Source organism: Chlorocebus sabaeus, chromosome 25 (genome assembly GCF_047675955.1).
Source record: "Chlorocebus sabaeus isolate Y175 chromosome 25, mChlSab1.0.hap1, whole genome shotgun sequence".
In the NCBI taxonomy this organism is placed as follows: Eukaryota; Metazoa; Chordata; class Mammalia; order Primates; family Cercopithecidae; genus Chlorocebus; species Chlorocebus sabaeus.
Window position 1 is genome coordinate 56,901,941 of NC_132928.1, and position 23,612 is coordinate 56,925,552.

Here is a 23,612-nt window from a genome sequence, read left to right on the forward strand (position 1 = left end):
TTTTGGTCCTAAATCTATAAATTTACATTATCACTGTCATTCAACTTGCTCATGCTGTCCATAACTTTAGCATTTAGAGACATTTTAGATCCTGATTCTGTTGTCCAATGTACCCCATGGGGGTTACAACTTTGAGTCAGGTTCAGATTTGATCAGCTTCTCCAAGTCTTTGTTGCTTATTATTACATTAGAACCTAAGTCAAAGTTTTTGTTACTTGCATATTCAATGGAATTTTTGTCTTCTGGGCCCCAAACTCTTTTGAATGATCAATAACAGAACCCTTTTTCCAAATAAATAATATGTGAAACCATGATATGTAAAACAGACAAAAGGAGAATTAGGATGGGTGATTCCAGAGTTGGCCAAATCAGCTTCCTCCTCCCACTGAGAACTGATCTTAATACATCTCTTTGAAACCCTACAGCTCCTTGGGAACACAGTGTGAAATGTATACCTATTATCCTAGGTGTTCCACAGACTGACATCTTGAAGCGTTTTGCACATAAGCGAGGTGCAGAGGCTATAGGGGTGAGTATCATGTGGTTGGCCCTCCTATCAGAACAGTATAGCACAGTGGTCAAGAGCAAAGCATCCAGACCCAGATTACCTGAGTATGAATTCTAGTTCCACTCCTAGTAAGATATGTAATCTTGTACAGGCTGCATAACTTCACTGTGCCCCAGTTTCCTGAAAGGAGGTATAGGAAAGAGAAAATGTCTTTTCTTGCCATTGGAGGTTTATGGCTGAGGCTCGTATGACAAAGGACAGATTAACAAGAGGAAAGCATGCAAATTTATTTAATATGCTTTATGTGACACAGGAGCCTTTAGAAATGATGACACACACACACACACAAAAGGAAATCTGTGCATCTTTATGCTTAGTCTGATAAAGAAGTGGATAGTTGTAGAGAAGTATGATTGAACAAAGCAGGTAGGATCTAACGGTAATAAACTGGGGAAAACAGCAAGGCCTGTTTGTTCAGATTCTTCTCATGTCTCCTGTGTCTTCAGAGATAAGGACGTTGCTTTACTTCAGATATAAGGCGGGCGCCTCTGGAATGAACCTTCTATGACCTGCTTCGGGGAAAAGGGAGAGGGGAAGATGAGAGAACCTTCCTGCTTCTGCAGTTTTCTCAAATGCGAAGGTGCCATATTTTGAGGAAGAATATGCCCTGAACCTCATCAGAGCACAACAGTACCAACTTAATGAGACTAATAAAACTACCAACTTCATCAAGATGCTATGAAGACTAAATGAGTTAATACATGTGAAATCTTTACATCCATGCTGGCATGTAGTAAGAACTAGGTAAATTTAGCTATCATTATTTGAACTTTGTTGCTCTGATTTATGGTGTGACCATGGCGATATTCTCAAAACTTCTTAAAATATATGATGTTGTTTGCCACTAGACTAGATGCCTCCACATTGGTCTGAACTACCATTTGAAATGCTCAACCAACATTTTGGTAAGAAAAAATGTCAGGGACTGTGAATAACTAAGTGAACAAATATTTTTTAAGAGAACTAAGAGATAAAATCTATTGAAATGGTAGAACAACTTTCCCTGTAGAGGTGTATCTAACACAATTCAGTTATTACTACTGGCTCTCCTTTGGCCTCCAAGAAGGAAATAAGTAATGGGCCTTGTCCTCATAGGCTGACTTTTCTTTCTCTCTTTCTCTCTCTTTCTTTCTTTCTTTTTTAAGATATGTTCTTGCTCTGTCACTCAGGCTAGAGTGCAGTGGTAAGATCATAACTCACTGCAACCTCAAATTCCTGGGCTTAAGCAGTCCTCCTGCCTCCACATCCCGAGTAGCTAGGACTACCAATGCATACCACCACACCCAGCTAATTTTTAAAAAACTATTTTGTAGCAATAGGGTGTCATTATGTTGCACATGTTGGTCTCAAACACCTGGCATTAAGTGATTCTCCACTCTTGGCCTCCCAAAGTGCTGGGATTACAGGCATGAGCCACTGTGTCAGGCAAGGCTGAAATGTTTTTATCTTCCCCAATATACACATGCATCTGAGCCCATTACACACACACGCACATACACACACAGACATGCACATAATTTTGGTCAAGCAAGCAACCACCAATACATAAAACAGATGCTTCATATACTTTCTAGATTTTTCTCTAAAGTTGCATCATGGAAGTATCCTTTTTTCCTCAGGATAATTATTTATTTACTCATGAAATATATATCCTTTTGGGCTATGTGCCTGACAAAATGTTATTATCTTTTAGGACCCTTAGGGTCAGATGTTTCCATTGTATAATCTAACCACTGCTTAACAAAATGCACCAATTCTGCTTGACTTTGGAGAACTAACCTGCAGATCGGCGCCCTTGAAGAGGCTGCACAGGCATTGACCTACCTGGTGGTACATAAACCCTTCATCTCTTACCCCTCAGACACCCAGCATCCCTGAAGGCCAATGTACTATAAAGCCTTCAAATGCAAATATTCCTGAGAGTGGTAATTGTTGAGATAAATTCACACAAATATAACAGTTGTCCTGAGAGGGACCTGAGAGAGAGAGCTCCTGGGGCACAGCACAGCCTGGAAAGAGAAGGGTCAGAGAAGCCTGAGAACACAAAACAAACTGCTTTATCACTTAACCTAGAGTGAGCCCTGCTTTCTCCAATGCAACCTCAGATTTCTTACTTGACCAGCAGAGTAAAACCACAAGAAACATAGGAGAAGTAGTTTTTCATAGTAAGGGTGAAGAAGGCTCATGAAAAGAACTGAATGAACTGGGCGCAGGAGCCCAGGATACATGCTAAATTGTGATCACAGATCTGTCACTCACCAACAGGTCCACGCACAAAATTTGTGAAGCCATGGTAAGAGTACAAAGGGAGGCCCTCATACCATAGATACATAAATGTTACAATCAAGTACCAAACTGTTAAATAAAATCTCTTATTTGGAGATAAGGCTTCATCATAATCTGGAGGACCAACTTCCACCTTATCCCATCTTTGATAAATACCACTATTCTTCAGCCTCTCTGAAGCATATGGATGCGCATACCACAACTGTCATTAACCCTCGGAAGGATGAACCCAGGGAAGAGGTCCAAGCAAGCCCTAGAAGCAGTAAGTTTAGGAGTCCAACAGCTCCAGATCAGCATATCAGTCTGGTCCTGCCAACTCCTCACCAGGGAAGAATGCAGCCAAGAAAAGAATGGCGTGGTACCTAGGGCTGGCCATGTTGGTACTGGGGCCATGGGTGGGGTCCCCGGACTGCCAGCAGTACCTATACATGCACCTTGCCCCCAGAAACAACCTGCTTGCAGACCTCATCAGGCTTCTGGACTCTATTGTTCACTCCAAGAAGAAGAATCTAATGAGATGTTGCTTTGAGAGCCACTATGACTCAGTCTTCAAGACCTCCTCCCATCCTGAAGACTAGCCCAGCGGGGATAGGAAACTGGGAGCTAAAAAGCTTGGCCAATTTGGACTAGCTGAGGCAGTAGCTCTCAGCCTAGATCACATCCTAGATGTGAAAGAACTCCAGGGCTGCAGTTCTCTGAAGCTTTATCCTCCAGCAAGCAGTTACATCTGGAACATTTAATAATGAGTGCTGAGGCCGGGCACCGTGGCTCACGCCTGTAATCTCAGCACTTTGGGAGGCCAGAGTGGGCAGATCACGAGGTCAGGAGATTGAGAACATCCTAGCTAACAGGGTGAAACCCCGTCTCTACTAAAAATACAAAACAAACAAACAAACAAAACAAAACAAACAAAAGGAGCCGGGTGTTGGTGGCAGGCGCCTGTAGTCCCAGCTACTCGGGAGGCTGAGGCGGGAGAATGGCCTCTCAGTCTCTGCTGAAGCAGGAACCAGCGCTGATCTCCTTATTTGGGTATTAAGGAGCTGGGAGCTCATCGGACCACTAAAGAACAGGCCGTTTGGGGAATTAATGGCAGATTAACAAAGGTTAATCTGTTAATCTTTGTTCTTCCTCTTACATCACAACCCGGGAGGTGGAGCTTGCAGTGAACCAAGATGACACCACTGCACTCCAGTCTGGGCGACAAAGCGAGAATCCGTCTCAATAAATAAATAAATAAATAAATAATGCTGAAGATGAAAGAAAATTTTTCCAGCTGTCATCCATAAAAAACAAGTTTTGATCAGCCATGCTAGGTTAAATATTGAATTGTCTTTCTATTTTCTATGAAGAATATTACAATGCATTGCCATAGGAAGAGCCAACCAAAAAATATGCTGCCATAAATGTACAAATAATTATGATAGAGGAGTGATAGACAGACACTGTTTCAATTTTATCTTTAAAAGATATCCAGGAGGAAAAAAAGATACAAACCACAACACAGTTGTCGGCCAACCCACTCGCACGGTTTCTGTATAACGATTATTAATACTTTTTGAGCATTTACTGTGTTCCAGGTATTATTCTACTTGCTTTATATAGATTATCTTATGTAATCCTCATTATCCCCATTTCAGAGATTGGACGTGGAGAAGTTAAATAATGTTCCAGAAGTCATGCAGCTAGCACTAGTTGGAGCCAGGATTTGAGCCCATATATCTGTTTCTCCAGAACCCACACTCTTAACCCCACTGAGACTCTCTATCTTCTTGGATCCCCACTAGGCATGAAAATAAAAAGCTGCATCCTAGTCCCAACTACTAGTCCTACAATCTTGGGCTACCATATTTAAACTCCCTGCTATTGTTTATAAAGTAGGAACAATGATAATAACTCCCTCATAGGGCTGTTCTAAGGACTAAAGGAAAGCTACAAAACTACCTAGTGTAATGATAGTGTAATGCTATATGTTCTATAAGTACAGATCCCTCTCTTCCCTCTTCTTTTTTTTTAATTCTTTGGCTACTTGGCTACTTGGACTGCTTTCTTTTCACTATTTGAACATGCGATTCACAGTAATAATATTGATTTTTCTTTTGGCATATTTACTAATTAAATATTTCCATCTACCTGTGTTAGAACTTCCATCTCTGCTGTAATCGCCAGGTTGCTCATTTTGTTTGTTTTTGTAAACCACCCTAATCTTTCCTTTTAAGAAAAGGCAGGGTGTAACTCACAAATTATGTAAATGAAAGTGCAAGGCTCTGTGGGCCATCATAACTCTGTCATCACTCCTGGAAATGATCTTGCAAAGTACATGTCTGCCAAGACAGCAATTCTGTTTTGACGCAGAAGGACATTTATTTCACCTGGACAGCCTTCTACTTTCTGTAACTGCAAACTTCCAAATGTTGTGGGTAGATCAGAAATATGCTGTGTGAAGTAAATGTGCTGGCACAGATCTGGAGGATCGATTTCCTCCCTTGAAGAAAACAAGCCATTTTATTCTTTGCTTAAGGTGGCCAAGAGAAAGACCCTTCTACAGTGACAAAAAAACAAACCAACTACTCTTTACAATCCAACAGGTCGAGTGAACCAGAACACAGATTTCACCCTCTGCAGCTGTGTCTCCATTCATTGAGCAGATTCAAGAGAGGAAAAGCCTGAGCTTCTTCCTCTTACCACTGGGCAAGGACGCAATTTTTTTCCCAACAGAAAGAAAATCCCCTCTGACAGTTCCACCCACTAGAGATTCCTCTGGTGCTGGCCCAAGCTATTTGCATCATAGCTGCTCCCTCCAGGCCCCAGTTGCATCACAGAGAAACGGAAGCCCTGGAGGGATACTATCTCTGCCAGTTTCTCTAGGTTGCAATTTCTTTTAAAAGTGAAACCAACCATCTGCTTCCTTTACTTAGCACATTCCTGGGACATTGCAGCTACTTGCTAGATAAGCCAAGCAAAGGAGGGAGCCTTGGGCTCAGAAGGGGTAGGCAGCTTCCTCCTTTTGGCATTCAGAGAGCCCAGTTCCACTCTCAAACCTTTGTTAATCTGCCATGATTTCCCCAAACGGCCTGTTCTTTAGTGGTCCGATGAGCTCCCAGCTCCTTAATACCCAAATAAGGAGATCAGGGCTGATTCCTGCTTCAGCAGAGACTGAGAGGCCTAGAGTAGGTGGCCTTGGAAATAAGTGCTCGGGTGACCTTCGGACTTCGAACCTGACGTGTCCCTGCTGGGGAAGGGTTGTCAAGGCACTGAAAGACTACACACATTCTAAGTCTATAAACAGCCTCTGTGACTATGAGCAATGTTTAGAATTGTCAGAGACTGGCTTTTGGCCTCTCTCTCCACCATGTCCTTCCCAGAAACTCAGTGCACCCTAAAAATTGTTGCTGCTTCTTGGTCCCCAGGATTCCTACCCCCTCACTCATTTCCCTGCCACCCCCAGGTATCATTCCCTTAAGCAATTCCTTGTTAACAAACAATTGCTAGCTTTGCATTTCTCTTTCCTCCAAAATCACTGAGGCCTCTACTTACTGCTAAAAAAGAGGACCCTGTATGTTTTTAAATGAAGAGTGTTGTTTTTACCTAAATCAATCTGGCTTGGTATATGACGACAACAACAAAAAAACTCAAGGATAGAGCCAAAAAACCTACCAACCAAGCAAGTCATTATGCTGAACCCCCTTGGGCACTCTCTAATTAGACATTCTGGGCCCTCCCAATTCTTAGTCCTTTAATACCTGTTTCTCTCCTTCTCTTATTCAGACCCAGTGTCTTCCATTTAGTTTTCAACTCCTACAAAACCACATCCAGGCCATCACCAATCATTCTATACGACAAATGCCCCTTCTAACAACTGTACAATATCGCCCCTGACCACAAAACCTTCCTTCAGCTTCATCTCTCCCACTCTAGGTTCCCACACTGCCCCTAATCCCACTTGAAGCAGCCCTGAGAAACATCACCCATTATCTCTCCATACCACTCCCCAAAAATTTTTCGCTGCCCCAACTCTTCAATATTATTTGATGTTATTTTTCTTATTGATATAAAAAGACAGGAATGTCAGGCCTCTGAGCCCAAGCTAAGCCATCATATCCCCTGTGACCTGCACGTATACATCCAGATGGCCTGAAGCGAGTGAAGAATCACAAAAGAAGTGAAAATGACCAGTTCCTGCCTTAACTGATGACATTCCACCATTGTGATTTGTTCCTTCCCCACCTTAACTGAGTGATTAACCTTGTGAATTTCCTTCTCCTGGCTCAGAAGCTCCCCCACTGAGCACCTTGTGACCACCACACTTGCCCACAAGAGAAAAACCCCCTTTGACTGTAATTTTCCACTACCCACCCAAATCCTATAAAACGGCCCTACCCTATCTCCCTTCTCTGACTCTCTTTTCAATTTAGCCCCGCCTGCACCAAGGTGATTTAAAAGCTTCATTGCTCACACAAAGGCTGTTTGGTGGTCTCTTCACACGGACGTGCGTGACAATCCTGACTTTATTTATTCTGCTGATGCTGCACCCCTCGACACTTACAACACTCTGGTGCCTTACATATTGTGAATTAAACAGAATTTAAGGTATTTGATGGTCTATTATCTCATTTTCCTGCACTCCCCTAATTCCTCACTCATTTTCCAATTTTCTTTCTTCTACACAATGAGATCTCAACCTGGATGCCCTCCTTGGGAAGATCGCAAACATTGTTGACTCCATGCTGCATTGCCAACCCTGACCCTCATGACAGCCAAGCTCTTCCCTTTACTCTGCCCTCAACATCCATATCATTCTGACTCTACAGGACTTCAACCCCTACCCACTCTCCTTCATCTACATTACCTCAAATTCAGCCTATCCTTCAAGAACATTACCTTGAAGGCCCATGTTACAGCCCATATCTTACATTAAATGACATCAACCATGTCTACTCTGAGAGCCAATGATTTTTTTCTTCCTGCTGATGGAGAGCCTCTACCACAAGATTTACTTTATTATAACAGAATAATATACCATAATATACCAAACCGCCTGTGGAGACCTACCTTCTGACCAGACTCCAACTTTAACTGTGTGAAGTAGAGCGAGCCTTGTTTTCCTAGGTGTAAAATAAAAGGGTCTAAATGAAACAACCTCACAAATCAAGCATTCCTATGGGCCACCTGAACTAAATCTTTAATCCCTTCACTTTTTACTTCAATATTTTTAAATAACACTGTCATGCGCATCCATGTGAAGAGACCACCAAACAGGCTTTGTGTGAGCAACATGGCTGTTTATTTCACCTGGGGGCAAGTGGGCTGAATCTGAAAAGAGAGTCAGCGAAGGGAGACAGGGGTGGGGCTGTTTTATAGGATTTGGGTAGGTAAAGGAAAATTACAGTCAAAGGTGGTTGTTCTCTGGTGGGCAGGGGTGGGGGGTCATAAGGTGCTCAGTGGGGGAACTTTTGAGCCAGGATGAGGCAGGAAAAGGAATTTCACAAGGTAATGTCATCAGTGAAGGCAGGAACAGGTCGTTTTCACTTCTTTTATGGTGGAATGTCATCAGTTAAGGTAGGAACTGGCCATCTGGATGTGTACATGCAGGTCACAGGGGATACGATGGCTTAGCTTTGCCTCAGAGGCCTGACATTCCTGTCTTCTTATATTAATAAGAAAAATAAAATAGTGTTGAAGTGTTGGGGTGGTGCAAATTTTGGGGGAGTGGTATGGAGAGATAATGGGCAATGTTTCTCAGGGCTGCTTCAAGCAGGATTTGGGGCAACATGGGAACCTAGAGTGGGAGAGATGAAGCTGAAGGAAGATTTTGTGGTCAGGGGCGATATTGTGGGGTTGTTAGAAGGAGCGTTTGTCATATAGAATGATTGGTGATGGCCTGGATGTGGTTTTGTATGAACTGAAAAACTCAATGGAAGACACAAGGTCTGAATAAGAGAAGGAGGAAAACCAGGTATTAAAGGACTAAGAATTGGGAGGACCTGGGACATCTAATTAGAGAGTGCCCAATGGGGTTCAGTGTAATTACTTGCTTGGTTGGTGAGTTTTTAGGCTCTAAGTTTTTGGGGTACAGTTCAAGTTGAGCTGGTGTCTGGAAGGAGACTGTGACCTAATAAAAAGGAGTGTCTACACAGAGGCTCAAATGGGCTGTGTTTCATGTGTCCATGTGAAGAGATCACCAAACAGGTTTTATGTGAGCAACATGGCTGTTTATTTCACCTCAGTGCAGGTGGGCTGAGTCCAAAAAAGGAGTCAGCAAAGGGTGGTGGGGTTATTGGTTCTTATAGGTTTTTATTGGTTCTTATAGGTTTTGGGATAGGCGGTGAAGTGAAGAGCAATGTTTTGGGGGCAGGGGGTAAAGCTCACCAAGTACATTCTCAAGGGTGGAGAGAATTACAGAGAAACTTCTTAAGGGTTGGGAAGATTATACAGAACCTTCTTAAGGTGGGGGAGATTACAAAGTACACCAATCTGTTAGGGTGGGGCAGAAACAAATCACAATGGTGAAGTGTTATCAGTTAAGCTATTTTCACTTCTATGGATCTTCAGTTGCTTCAGGCCATCTGGATGTATATGTGCAGGTCGCTGGGGAGATGATGGCTTAGCTTAGGCTCAGAGGCCTGACAGGCTGTAACCTGTAGCATTTCAAGGACAGGCCTGAATTCTGAGAAAGGAAACTGGTAAAAGTATTTTCTAGTCCTTTTTAAGTTGGTAACTGAGCTTGGTGAGGTGTGTTTCTAAAAGACCATTAGTCTGTTCTACTTTTCCTGCAGATTGAAGACAGTAAACGATATGAAGGTTTCACTGAATACAAAGAGCCTGAAAAACTGTTGGGTGATTTGAATAAAGGCTGCTCCATTATCAGACTGTATAGAGGTGGGAAGGCCAAACCGAGGAATTATGTCTGACAGAAGGGAAGAAATGACTGCGGTGGCCTTCTCAGACCTTGTGGGAAAGGCCTCTACCTATCCAGTGAATGGGTCTACCTAGACTAAGAGGTATTTTAATTTTCTGACTCGAGGCATGTGAGTAAAGTCAACTTGCCCATCCTGGGTGGGGGCAAATCCTCGAACTTGATGTGTAGGGAAGGGAGCGGTCCTGAGAAATTCCTGAGGAGTAGTAGAATACCAGACGGAACACTGAGAAGTGATTTCTTTAAGGATAGATTTCTAGGATGGAAAGGAAATGAGAAGTTCTAAGAGACAGGCCAGCAGCTTGTAACTTAGATGGAAGAGGTTATGAAATGATGACAGAATAGAATGGGCCTGTGAGACTGGAAGGAGATATTTTCCTTGGTCTAAGAACTAGTTTCCTTGTGTGGTAAGAGATTGATAGGTGGAAGTTTCAGTGGGGGAGTAAGTGGGAGTGACCAATGTGAAGGAGGAAAACGGCTGTGAGGGATAGAAGTTGGAACGCTAGCTGCCTTTTTAGCTAACTTATCAGCATAAGCATTGTCCTGAGCGATGGGATCTGATGCCTTTTGATGGCTGCTTTTTTAGTTACCTTCTCAGCATAAGAGTTGTCTTGAGCGATGGTGGGTGTCTTGAGCAAATAGATTTTGGAAGTTGTGAGAACTGTAGAGCATGAGTTGAGCATAGTTTGTGATTTCTGGGGCCTCTAACAGTATTAAAGCAGCAGCAGCTGCTGCACACAGACATGAGAACTATGCTAAAACAGTAAGGTCAATTTGTTTGGACAGAAAGGCTACAGGATGCGGTTCCGGCTCTTGTGTAAGAATTCTGACCACACTAACCATGGCTAGGAAGGAAAGAAGTTGTTGTTTTGTAGAAGGGATTGGGGTTTGGGAGATTAGCCAGACACGATCAGCAGGGAGAGCACATGTGTTTTTATGAGAATTATGCCAAGATAGGTAACAGATGAAGAAGAAATTTGGGCTTGACTGAAGTAATGGGGGCTGCCCATGAAGCCTTGCAGCAGTACAACCCAAGTAATTTGCTGAGTCTGATGGGTGTCAGGGTTAGTCCTAGTGAAAGCGAAGAGATGTTGGGATGAAAGGTGCAAAGGAATAGTAAAGAAAGTATGTTTGAGATCTAGAACAGAATAATGGGTTGTGGAGGGAGGTATTGAAGATAGAACAGTATATGACTTTGGCACTACAGGGTGGATAGGGAAAACAATTTGGTTGATAAGGTGCAGATCCTGAACTAACCTGTAAGCCTTGTCTGGTTTTAGGACAGGTAAAATGGGGGAATTGTAAGGGGAGTTTACAGGCTTTAAAAGGCCATGCTCTAGCAGGCGAGTGATAACAGGCTTTAATCCTTTTAAAGTGTGCTGCAGGATGGGATATTGGTGTTGAACAGGGTAATGGTGATTAGGTTTTAATGAGATGGTAAGGGGTACATGATCAGTCACCGAGCAGGGAGTAGAGGTATCCTATACTTATGGGTTAAGGTGGGGGGATACGAGAGGAGGATGCGAAGGAGGCTTTGAACTGGGGAAAAGGGTGGCAATAAGGTGTGACTGTAGTCCAGGAACAGTCAGGAAAGCAGATAATTTAGTGAAAATGTCTTGACCTAATAAGGGAGCTGGGCAGGTGAGGATAACTAAAAAGGAGTGCATAAAAGAATGTTGTTCAAGTTGGCAACAGAGCTGGAGAGTTTTAAGAGGTTTAGAAGCCTGGTGGTCAATACCCACAACAGTTATAGAGGCAAGGGAAACAGGCCCTTGTAAAGAAGGTAATGTGGAGTGGGTAGCCTCTGTTTTAATTAAGAAGGGGACAGACTTACCCTCCGCTGTCAGAGTTACCCAGAGCATCTTTGATGGTCCTGTAGGCTTCCCAGGCAATCGGACAGTGTCAGTCTTCAGCTGCTAAGCCAAAAAGATCTGGGAAGCAGTCAGTCAGAAAGCCTTGAGCCAGAGTTCCAGGGGCTCTGGAAGTGGCTGCCAGGTGAGTTGAACAGTCCAGTTTCCAGTGGGGTCCCGCACAGATGGGACACGGTTTAAGAGGAATCCTGGGCTGCGGACATTCCTTGGCCTAGTGGCCAGATTTCCATCACTCATAGCAAGCTTCTGGGGGAGGTAGTCCTGGAGGAATGCTTGGCTGCTGCGGTTCAGGCATTTGGAAGTTCTTGTGTCCTGGAGATGTGGCTAGGGTTTCTCTCACAGTGGAGACAAGGAATTGCAACTCAGAAATACATTGCTACTTGGCTGCCTCTACTTTATTATTGCACACTTTGAAGGTGAGGTTAATTAAATCCTGTTGTGGGATTTGAGGGCTGGAATTTAATGTTGGGGGTTTTATTTAATGTCAGGAGCAGATTGGGTAATAAAACATATATTGAGAATAAGACAGCTTTTTGACCTTTTAGGGTCTAGGGCTGTAAAGCGTCTCAGGGTTGCTGCCAAATGAGCCATGAACTGCGCTGGGATTTTCATATTTGATGAAAAAGAGCCTAAATGCTAACTGATCTGGAAGAGGTCAGGTAAAGAAAAAGGAGCATTAACCTTGACTATGTCTTTAGCTCCCGTCATCTTTTTATGAGGAAATTGCTGGGCAGGTGGGGGAGGGCTAGTTGCAGAACTAAACGGTAAGCCAGACAGGGTGTGAGGAGGGGAGGTGATAGAAGGATTATAGGGTGGAGGGGGACAGGAACAAAATTGTAAGACAGACCAGATGTGAAAAGGGGAGGTGATAAAAGGATTATAGGGTGGGGGAGCGGAGGCTGAGGAAAAATTGGGACCTAGCTTGGCCTGGTGAGGAGGGGAGAGGTGAGATGGGTCTGTAGAATAGGAAGATTAGAAAGACTCAGTGATACTTGGGGTAGGGACTGAGGGGACAGGCGGGAGGGAAAGAAGGAAGACTTGGGATGAGTTGCATTGGGAACAGCGACTAGGGAGGAATCAACGTGTAAAAGAATGCCTGGATGTCTGGCACCTCAGACCATTTGCCCATTTGATGACAAGAATTTTTTAGATCTTGTAGGATGGAAAAATCGAAAGTGCCCTTTTCTGTCTATTTGGAACCACTATAGGGTTTGTATTGGGGTCAAGCAGCATTGTAGAAGAAAATAAGGCATTTAGGTTTTAGGTCACGTGTGAGTTGAAGAGGTTTTAAGTTCTTGAGAACATGGGCTAAAGGAGAAGAAGGAGGAATGGAGGGTGGAAGGTTACCCATAGTGAAGACAGCAAGCCCAGAGAAAAGAGAGTAGAGATATGGAGAGAAGGGGTTGGGGGGTTCTTGCCCTCCAGAAAAGCTGGAAAGGGATCAGGACATGGAGATAAGGGGTCTCGAGGTTCTTGTCCTCCAGAAAAGCAGGAAAGGGGTCGGAATGTGGAGATAAGGGGTCGGGGCACAGAGATAAGGGATCAGGGGGTTCTTGCCCTCCAGAAAAGCAGGAAAGGGGTCGTGACATGGAGATAAGGGGTCAGGGGGCTATTGCCCTCCAGATAAGTGGGAAAGGGGTCAGAAAGTGGAGATAAGGGGTCAGGGGGTTCTTGTCCCCCAGAAAAGCAGAGAAGGGGTAGAGATAGGAAGAGAAGGGGTCAGGAGTGCTTGCCCCCCACCCAGAAAGGTGGTACTTGCCGCTAAGGGTGAAGGACCAAGGCAGGCATCCCTGTGTAGTGAGACACCTCTGAAACGTGGGTGAATAATCAGACAGGCATCCCTGTGTGATTAAACACCAGGGGAAGACTGTCTTCCCCAGTCCGTGACCAGCGATGGAGTTTTGGGTCCATGGATAAAACATATCTCCTTTGTCTCTACCAGAAAAAGAAAGGAAATGAAATTAAGAGAAGGGAGAGATTGAAGTGTGGTGCCAAGATTGAAAGGAGAAAGAGGTTGAGGGATAGTGAGAGAGATTGGAGAAGAGAGTAAAAAGAGGCCGCTTACCAGATTTAAAATTGGTGAGATGTTCCTTGGGCTGGTCGGTCTGAGGACCTGAGGTCATAGGTGGATCTTTCTCACGGAGCAAAGAGCAAGAAGACAGGGGATTGATCTCCCAAGGGAGGTCCCCCAATCCGAGTCATGGTACCAAAATGTCATGTGCATCCGTGTGAAGAGACCACCAAACAGGCTTTGTGTGAGCAACATGGCTGTTTATTTCACCTGGGTGCAGGCAGGCTGAGTCTGAAAAGAGAATTAGCAGAGGGAGATAGGGGTGGGGCCTTTTTATAGGATTTGGGTAGGTAAAGGAAAATTACAGTCAAAGGGGGTTGTTCTCTGGTGGGCAGGGGTGAGGGGTCACAAGGTGCTCAGTGGGGGAGCTTTCGAGCCAGGATGAGGCAGGAAAAGGAATTTCACAAGGTAATGTCATCAGTTAAGGCAGGAACCAGCCATCTGGATGTGTACATGCAAATCACAGGGGATATCATGGCTTAGCTTTGGCTCAGAGGTCTGACAAATACCTTTTACCTTTCAGTAATAATAACATCTTTTAACCTTTCAATACCTTTTAAATAATACCTTTTACTTCAATACTTTTTAAAAGAATTGGGAAAAATTTGTAGCAAACCTACTAACAGAAATGAGAAAGTGGTCATGACAAAGAGGGTGATGTCCCAAAGGAAATGATGCTGTCAAAAAGAAAAAACTTCACATGAAGGGAACTCTCAGAGATATTTCACAACATGGAAAGCACACAGGATAAGATGTTGGAAACAGATACAAACTTAAAAAGGAGTATGACAATTCACTGTTGACAAAAAAAAAAAATCAAACTCTGTAAAATATTTAAAGAGATTTATTCTGAGCCAAATGTGAGCGACCAAGACCTGTGACACAGCCCCAGGAGGTCCTGAGAACCAAGGTCGTTGTGTTATAGTTTGGTTTTATAAAATTTAAGAGGATAGAAGTTAAAGGCAGAAATCAACCAATACGTGTAAGGTATATATTGATTCTGTCTGAAAAGGTGGAACAACTCAAAAGGCTGGCAGGGAGGGGACAGTGGGGGCATGGTCCAGGTCATACATAGAGTTGAAGATTTTCTGATTGGCAACTGGTTGAAAGAGTTAAGTTATTATCAAAAGACCTAGAATCAATAGAAAAGAGTGTCTGGGTTAAGATAAGATGTTTTTTAAGATAAGATGTTTTACAGACCAAAGTTTTATCATACAGATGAAACCTCCAGTAAATGTCTCTAATCAGACTTAAAAAGGTGCCAGACTCTTACTCAATCTCTCCCGGATCAGGAAAAGACCTGGAAAAGGAAAGGGGATTCTCTACAAAATGTACATTTTTCCCCACAAGAGACAGCTTTCCATTTCAAAATATGTCAAAGAAATATATTTTGGGATAAAATACTTTCATTTATCTTAGGTCCTGCTCTTATGTGATGCTATACTAGAATCAGGAAGGAATTTGGTGTCTTATTGCTACAAAGAGTCTGTTTTGTCAGTCTTAAGATGTATTTTAATGCTAATGCGGTCAGCTGTGCCTGAATTGCAAAAGGTGGAGAGTACAATGAGACATGTCTGATTTCCCCTTCCCATCTTGGCCAGAATTAGTTTTTGAGGTTTACTTCAGTTTATTTCCTTTCTAGAAGAGGGATCCATTCAGTTGGTTGGATGTGCTTAAGATTGTATATATGGTTCACATCACCAAGACAAAGAAAAGATGTTCACTGTTTTATAAGAGGGCAAATACTGTTCAAGCTACACTTGATAAGTTTTCTACTTCTCAGTGTTTTAAATTCTGAATGTTCTAGTGTTTAAGTTGCAACATACTAAGTAAATATTAGTTTTATACATTTATAACTGAGAGTAAGAGAGTTTTTAATGTTTTCAACAAAATTTTTAGTGGTCATGTTAACAATTGTGATTCTTCCCATTGATTATTGAGATTGCACGTTTTTCATTGCACAGTTAATTTTATGATGCCACACTACTGAACAAAATGAGAGCTGTTTATATTGATTTGCATATTTATAAGTTGACATTTCAATTTTTCATCACAAATTTAAATAGTTGCTATATAGGTAAAGGGAAAGTTTCCCCTTCAACCTCAGAAAGTTCCCTGAAAAATCAACTCACAAAAGGCAGATTAATAGGAGAAAAAGCATACAAATTTATTTGATCATTATCAGGGGAAACCCCACCCCCGATATTCTTTTCTATTTCCCTAAGCATCAGTTGGTCTGAGAAATAAAGGGAAAGAGTACAAAAGAGAGAAATTTTAAAGCTGTGTGTCTGGGGTAGACATCACATGTCAGCAGGTTACATCATGATCCTTGAGCCGTAAAACCAGCAAGTTTTTATTAGTGATTTTCAAAAGGGGAGGGAGTGTACGAATAGGATGTGGGTCACAGAGATCACATACTTCACAAGGTAATAAAATATCACAAAACAAATGGAGGCAGGGCGAGATCACAGGACCACAGGATAGGGCAAAATTAAAATTGCTAATGAAGTTTTGGGCACGCATTGTCATTGATAACATCTTATTGGAAGACAGGGTTTGAGAGCAGACAACCAGTCTGACCAAAATTTATTAGGCAGGAATTTCCTCATCCTAATAAGACTGGGAGCACTACAGGAGACCAGGGCTTATTTCACCCTTTTGGCTTCAACTGTAAAAGACAGCCACCCCCAAAAGCGGCCATTTAGAGGCCTACCCACAGGGGCTCATTCTCTTTCTCAGGGATGTTCCTTGCTGAGAAAAAGAATTCAGCAATAGTTCTCCTATTTGCTTTTGAAAGAAGAGAAATATGGCTCTGTTCCGCCCAGCTCACTGGCAGTCAGAGTTTAAGGTTACCTCCCTTGTTCCCTGAACATTGCTGTTATCCTGCTCTTTTTTCAAGGTGCCCAGATTTCATATTGTTCAAACACACATGCTCTACAAACAATTTGTGCAGTTAACGCAATCATCACAGCGTCCTGAGGTGACATACATCCTCCTCAGCTTATGAAGATGACAGGATTAAGAGATTAAAGACAGACATAGGAAGTCACAAGGGTATTGACTGGGGAAGTGATAAGTGTCCAGGAAATGTTCACAATTTATGTTCAGAGACTGCAGTAAAGACAGGCATAAGAAATTATAAAAGTATAAATTTGGGGAACTAATAAATGTCCATGAAATCTTCACAATTATGTTCTTCTGCTGTGGCTTCAGCCAGTCTCTCTGTTTGGGTCCCTGACTTCCCATAACAGATCATAGCTTCACATGACACAGGAGCCTTCAGAATGAAAACCCAACTTCCTAATGCAGAAGTTTATATACCATCTTGAGGTTACAGAAAGAATAGAGGCATGGATCCTGGCAAACTAGGTATGGGACAAGGAAAAAAGGAATTATGTTGAAGAACAATAAATAATTACAAGGCAGAATTCAGTGGACTTGCAGAACATACAACAGTTTAGGACAAAGTCTATTAGGCCTGCAGAGCAGGAAATGGTTTGTGACAAAAGTCTGTACAGGTTTGTTAAGAGACGTTAGTCTTCCTTCCTGTGATATGCATTGAGGACTGAACTTTGCCCTTTTTTCTTTTGCCCAAATTCCCATCTAAGGGACCTTAGGAGTCAAACCCTAGAAACCATAGAACCTGGTTTGCTATTAACCTGGTATAATGTGCATTATTTTCCAACCTGACTCTAGTATAGCATCACATGACAGACAGCAGCCCCTCTGTATCTTAACTCAAGCATTTCTTTCTACCAACTTCAAGTCTTTATAAAACAGTTAAACTCTCAGTTGTCATCTTGAGAATCCCTAAAACCCGTCTATGACTTGTAAGCCCCAGTTTCAAGATGTCCTGCCTGTTCAGGCCAAACTTTGTATGTATTGATTTATTATTTTGCTTGCAATTTCTGTCTCCCTGAAATGTATAGAACCAACCTGTAGTGCAACCACCTCAGGTGCACTTTCTCAGGCCCTCTTGAGATTGTACAACTATGGGCTGTGGTCATTCATATTGGCTTAAAATTAACCTCTGTAAATATATATTGGCAGAATTTGTGTTTCTCATCATTGGGGTTCAGTTAATGAAAACTCATGGAAGAGACCAAAGGTGGTTGTTTTCTTCTCTAGTAGGTCCAGACTTTAGGTAGATGAGGGAATTTAGAGAGCAACTTCATCCTATGCTTTGGGAGAAATGGGGGTAGGCGGGGGCGTCAGAGAGACTATGAGGCTCAAAGTCCAGTTCAAAGCAGCATATTTTGGAGTATCTGTTTCTGAACTCTAACATTACTAAAGATGTAATTTCCAGCAATTTTCTCCTTGAAGTGGTGCAAAATATGTGAGTGAACATTGACTGGTGCCTAAATAAAGAAGGCTTTGTACATATCAGTATTATAGATCCTTCCCGCAACACACACACACCCACCATAACCACCCCACACTTCTCTCTTTGGAGTTCCTTCTTACGTAAAGTAGGAGAAAGATTTTCTTTTCCTAAGCAAAGGTTGAAAAGGACAACCCAGCCTATTCTCAGGGAGAGTTTTGTGGAAATTGAAGGTCTGAAACTTGTTTTCCCTAAAACTACTTGTGGCCACATATGCCTTAGTTTTGGTGCACCTGCAGGGTAAGTGGTGCCCCAGTTTGAAGACCCTGGCTATGAATATCCTATGACACTGATCTAGAGCCCAGTTCCTTTCCTCTACTCACCCTCTCGCTGTATGTCTTTGGTTTTATTGAACTAGTGGCACCTTTCTCAGCTACAGTTCACGGAGCTATTGATATGTCATGGGCTTTCTGGCTTTGTTTGCTGGCTTTGTACTGAACTCAGCCAGTGCCTGCAGGGGGTAAGCTGTGCCAGGTTCTTGTGAATGAAAAGAAAGGAATCATCATGAGGTGGCACATCCCATTGCATCTTTTCCCAAGCAGCTTCCTGCATATTGACTTGTGCCAACAATAAAAGGGAAATTTCGTAGGTGTAATTTTCCACACCCCAAGTTCAAACAGCACAAGCTTGCTCAACCTGAAGCCCACAAGGAATGTTTTACAGATAATCGGTATGTTCTAACTTAATTCCTTAGATTTTTTTCTTGCATTCCAGACATTGCTAGCCTGGATTTGCATGTAAAGAGCAGTTTGCAGGAGGAAAAATATTTAACAACTTGTATTTTTTCCATTGAATGCTCCAAACATATTACCATTCTCAAATTCAAATTATTAGATATTTTCAGAAAGCTCAGGATCCTAATTTATTGCTTAAAAAAATTGGCTTTAAAAAATAGAAAACTTTTTAAATGTATTAAAGACTTTCTTTGGGATATTGATGAGTCAGGCACAAAGCTGGAAATAAACAGATGTCTTTATCCCTTACAATCATATACTATTCCAAGAAGACGATAGAGAAGGGAATGCTCTGTCTGGAACTCTCACTAGAGACCAGAAACTCATTTCCTTATTTCTGTGTAACTTCTCACTCACATCTCTTAAGAAGGAGTCAGCCAAGTCAACAATATAATAAAACCCAATTGGAACTGTGGACCAAGTGCTGCCAGGACTCTCTTTCAGTCTGTTTTTTTATATATTTTTCTGCATATGGGCCTCATCCTCTCTCACTGATGAGTAGTTTTCTTTATTACTATTATTATTATTATTATTGTTATTATTTTACTTTAAGTTCTGGGATACATGTGCAGAAAGTGCAGGTTTGTTACATAGGTATACATGTGCCATGGTGGCTTGCTGCACTCATCAACTTCTCATCTACATTAGGTATTTCTCCTAATGCTATCCCTCCCCTAACCACCCCCAACAGGCCCTGGTGTGTGATGTTCCCCCTCCTATGACCGTGTGTTCTCATTGTACAACTTCCACTTATGAGTAAGAACATGCGGTGTTTGATTTTCTGTTCCTATGTTATTTTGCTGAGAATGATGGTTTCCAGCTTCATCCATGTCCCTGCGAAGGATATAAACTCATACTTTTTTGTGTCTGCATAGTATTCCATGGTGTATATGTGCCACATTTTCTTTATTCAGTCTGTCATTGATGGACATTTCGGTTGGTTCCAAGTTTTCGCTATTGTGAACAGTGCTGCAATAAACATACATGTGCATATGTCTTTATAGTAGAATGATTTAGAATCCTTTGGGTATGTACCCAGTAATGGGATTGCTGGGTCAAATGGTATGTCTGGTTCTAGATCCTTGAGGAATCACCACACTGTCTTCCATAGTGGTTTAACTAATTTGCACTCCCACCAACAGTGTAAAAACACTCCTATTTCTCCACATCTTCTCCAGCATCTGTTGCTTCCTGACTTTTTAATGATCACCATTCTAACTGGCATGAGATGGTATCTCATCATGGTTTTGATTTGCATTTCTTTAATGACCAGTGATGATGAGCTTTTTCTCATATATTTGTTGGCCGCATAAATGTCTTCTTTTGAAAAGTGTCTGTTCATTTCCTTTGCCCACTTTTTGATGTTTTTTTGTGTGTAAATTTGTTTAAGTTCCTTATAGATTCTGGATATTAGCCCTTTGTCACATGGATAGATTGCAAAAATGTTCTCCCATTCGGTAGGTTGCCTGTTCACTCTAATGATAATTTCTTTTGCTGTGCAGAAGCTCTTTAGTTTAATTTGATCCCCTTTGTCAATTGACTTTTGTTTCCATTGCTGTTGGTGTTTTAGTCATGAACTCTTTGCCCATGCCTATGTCCTGAATGGCATTGCCTAGGTTTTCTTCCAGGGTTTTTATGGTTTTAGGTCTTACGTTTAAGTCTTTAATCCATCTTCAGTTAATTTTTGCATAAGGTATAAGGAAAGGGTCCAGTTTCAGTTTTCTGCATATGGCTAGCCAGTTTTCCCAACACCATTTATTAAATAGGGAATCCTTTCCTCATTGCTGGTTTTTGTCAGGTTTGCCAAAATCAGATAGCTGTAGATGTGTGGTGTTATTTCTGAGGCCTTTGTTCTGTTCCATTGGTCTATATATCTGTTTTGGTAAAGTACCATGCTATTTTGGTTCAGAACCATGCTGTTTTGGTTACTGTAGCCTTGTAGTATACTTTGAAGTCAGGTAGTATGATGCCTCCAGCTTTGTTCTTTTTGCTTAGGATTTTCTTGGCAATATGGGCCTTTTTTGTTCCCTATGAAATTTAAAGTAGCTTTTTCTAATTCTGTGAAGAAAGTCAATGGTAGCTTGATGAGGATAGTATTGAAACTACAAATTACATTGGGCAGTATGGCCATTTTCGTGATATTGATTCTTCCTATCCATGAGCATGAAATGTTTTTCCATTTGTTTGTGTCCTCTCTTATTTCCTTGAGCAGTGGTTTGTAACTCTCCTTGAAGAGGCCCTTCAATCCCTTGTAAGTTGGATTCCTAAGTATTTTATTCTCTTTGTAGCAATTGTGAATAGGAATTCATTCATGATTTGTCTCTCTGTTTGTCTATTATTGGTGTATAGGAATGCTTGTGATTTTTGCACATTGATTTTGTATCCTGAGACTTTGCTGAAGCTGCTTATCAGCTTAAGGAGATTTTGGGCCGAGATGATGGGGTTTTCTAAATGTACAATCATGTCATCTGCAAGCACAGATAATTTGACTTCCCCTCTTCATATTTGAATACCCCTTATTTCTTTCTCTTGCCTGATTGTCCTGGCCAGAACTTCTAATACTATGTGAATAGGAGTAGTGAGACAGGTCATCCTTGTCTTGTGTCAGTTTTCAAAGGGAATGCTTCTAGCTTTTGCCCATTCAGTATGATATTGACTGTGGGTTTGTCATAAATAGTTCTTATTATTTTGAGATACATTCCATCAATACCTAGTTTATTGAGAGTTTTTAGCATGAAAGGGTGTTGAATTTTATCAAAGACCTTTTCTATTGAGAATCATGTGGTTATTGTCATTGGTTCTGTTTATGTGATGGATTACATTTATTGATTTGCATATATTGAACCAGCATTGCATCCCAGGGATGAAGTTGACTTGATCGTGGTGGATAAGCTTTTTGATGTGCTGCTGGATTCTGTTTGCCAGTATTTTATTCAGGATTTTTGCATCGATGTCATCAGGGATATTGCCTGAAATTTTTTTTTTTTTTTTCTGTTGTATCTCTGTCAGGTTTTGATATGAGGATGATGCTAGCCTCATAAAGTGAGTTAGGGAGGAGTCCCTCTTTTTCTATTTTTTGCAATAGTTTCAGAAGGAATGGTATCAGCTCCTCTTTGTATCGCTGGTAGAATTTGGCTGTGAATCTGTCTGGTCCTGGGCTTTCTTTGGTTGGTAGGCTATTAATTACTGCCTCAATTTCATACCTCCACTGGGGTATAAAAAAAAACTTTTGCAGCTAGCTCGGTGTCTGCCCAAACGGCCACCTAGTTTTGTGCTTGAAACCCAGGGCCCTGGTGGTGTAGGCACCTGAGGGAATCTCCTGGTCTGTGGTTGTGAAGACGGTGGGAAAAGCATAGTATCTGGGCCAGAATGCACTGTTCCTCTTGGCACAGTCCCTCATGGTTTCCCTTGGCTAGGGGAGGGAATTCCCTGACCCCTTGTACTTTCCAGGTGAGGTGACACCCCACCCTGCCTCAGCTTGCCCTCCATGGGCTTCACCCACTGTCTAACCAGTCCCAATGAGATGAGCCAGGTACCTCAGTTGGAAATGCAGAAATCACCCACCTTCTACATTGATCTCGCTTGGAGCTGCAGACCGGAGTTGTTCCTACTCAACCATCTTTCAGGGTGAATTAGCTGAGTAGTTTTCCATATTTTTGGGTAAACATATAGAAAACTCTTGAATTTGACCTCCTACAACTTCTACCATATAAACCAAAAGTAAAAGTCTAAGTCTTTCAACTGACTGATGGATGCTCCTCTTGGCCAAGGGCATTCCAAAGTAAACCTGATAATCTAGTTCTGGGTTCTGGCCATGATGGGAATGAGGTGGTGGAATGGGGGCAGGACAGACATCCTCATTGTATCCTTTTCCCTTTGGAATTCAGGCACAATGAACCAGCATTAACATTAAAACAGAGATCTTAAGCCTGACAAAACAGACTCTTTGTAGCAATGAGACACCAAATTCTTACCTGACTCTATAACAGCATCACGTGACAGACAGCAAGCCATAATAGAAATGGAAGTATTTTACCCCAAAATATATTTCTTTGACATATTTTGAAACGGCCCTATAAAGCTGTTTCTTGTGGAGAAAATCTACATTCTGTAGAGAATCCCCTTCCCTTTCTAGGTCTTTACCCTGATCCAGAAGAGATTAAATAAGAGTCGCACCTTGTTAGGTCTGATTAGAGACATTTACTGTCTATTCTCTCCGAAGCCTGCTACTTGGAGGTTTCATCTGCATAGTAAAACCTTAGTTTGCACAACATCCTATTTTAACGCAGACATTCCTTTCTACTGATTCCAGATTTTTAGGTAATAACTCTTCCAATCAATTGCCAATCAGAAAATCTTTGAATCTACCAAACCAATTATACATCTTACATATATTAATTCATGTCTTATGCCTTCCTAAAATGTATAAAACCAAGCTGTAGCCCAACCGTCTCGGGCATACGTTTGCAGGATCTTCTGGGGCTGTGTCATGGTCCCCACGTATACTTCAGAATAAAACTCTTCAAAGACTCTTTCATTGACTCTTTTCATTGACAAACATGAGAGTTGGACTTCCCTCTCTCTCATTCTCTCTCTCTCTCTCTTTCCTCTTCCCCCTCAAGCCCAAAAGTCCTTGAGCATAGAATTATTGATTGAAGGATTAAAGTGTGGGAGACCAAGGCAATGACCAGAGATTTGTAACAATGCAATATGCTCATAGAAAACCAAAATTCTTTGATGGAATGGAGAAAAATCCAGTGGTTAAGACCATCAGTATCTTACATAACA

The 23,612-nt window shown here is 41.9% G+C and overlaps 1 long non-coding RNA gene across 1 annotated transcript; it reads right to left on the reverse strand.

The window, feature by feature from the left end:
- Window positions 1–502: 502 nt before the first annotated feature.
- On the reverse strand, window positions 503–11,914 carry LOC140710205 (uncharacterized). Its single transcript, XR_012091145.1, has 3 exons — window positions 11,602–11,914; window positions 7,904–7,956; window positions 503–1,080 (listed from the first exon to the last, which is right to left on the reverse strand). It is a non-coding gene; the product is annotated as an uncharacterized lncRNA (long non-coding RNA).
- Window positions 11,915–23,612: the final 11,698 nt, after the last annotated feature.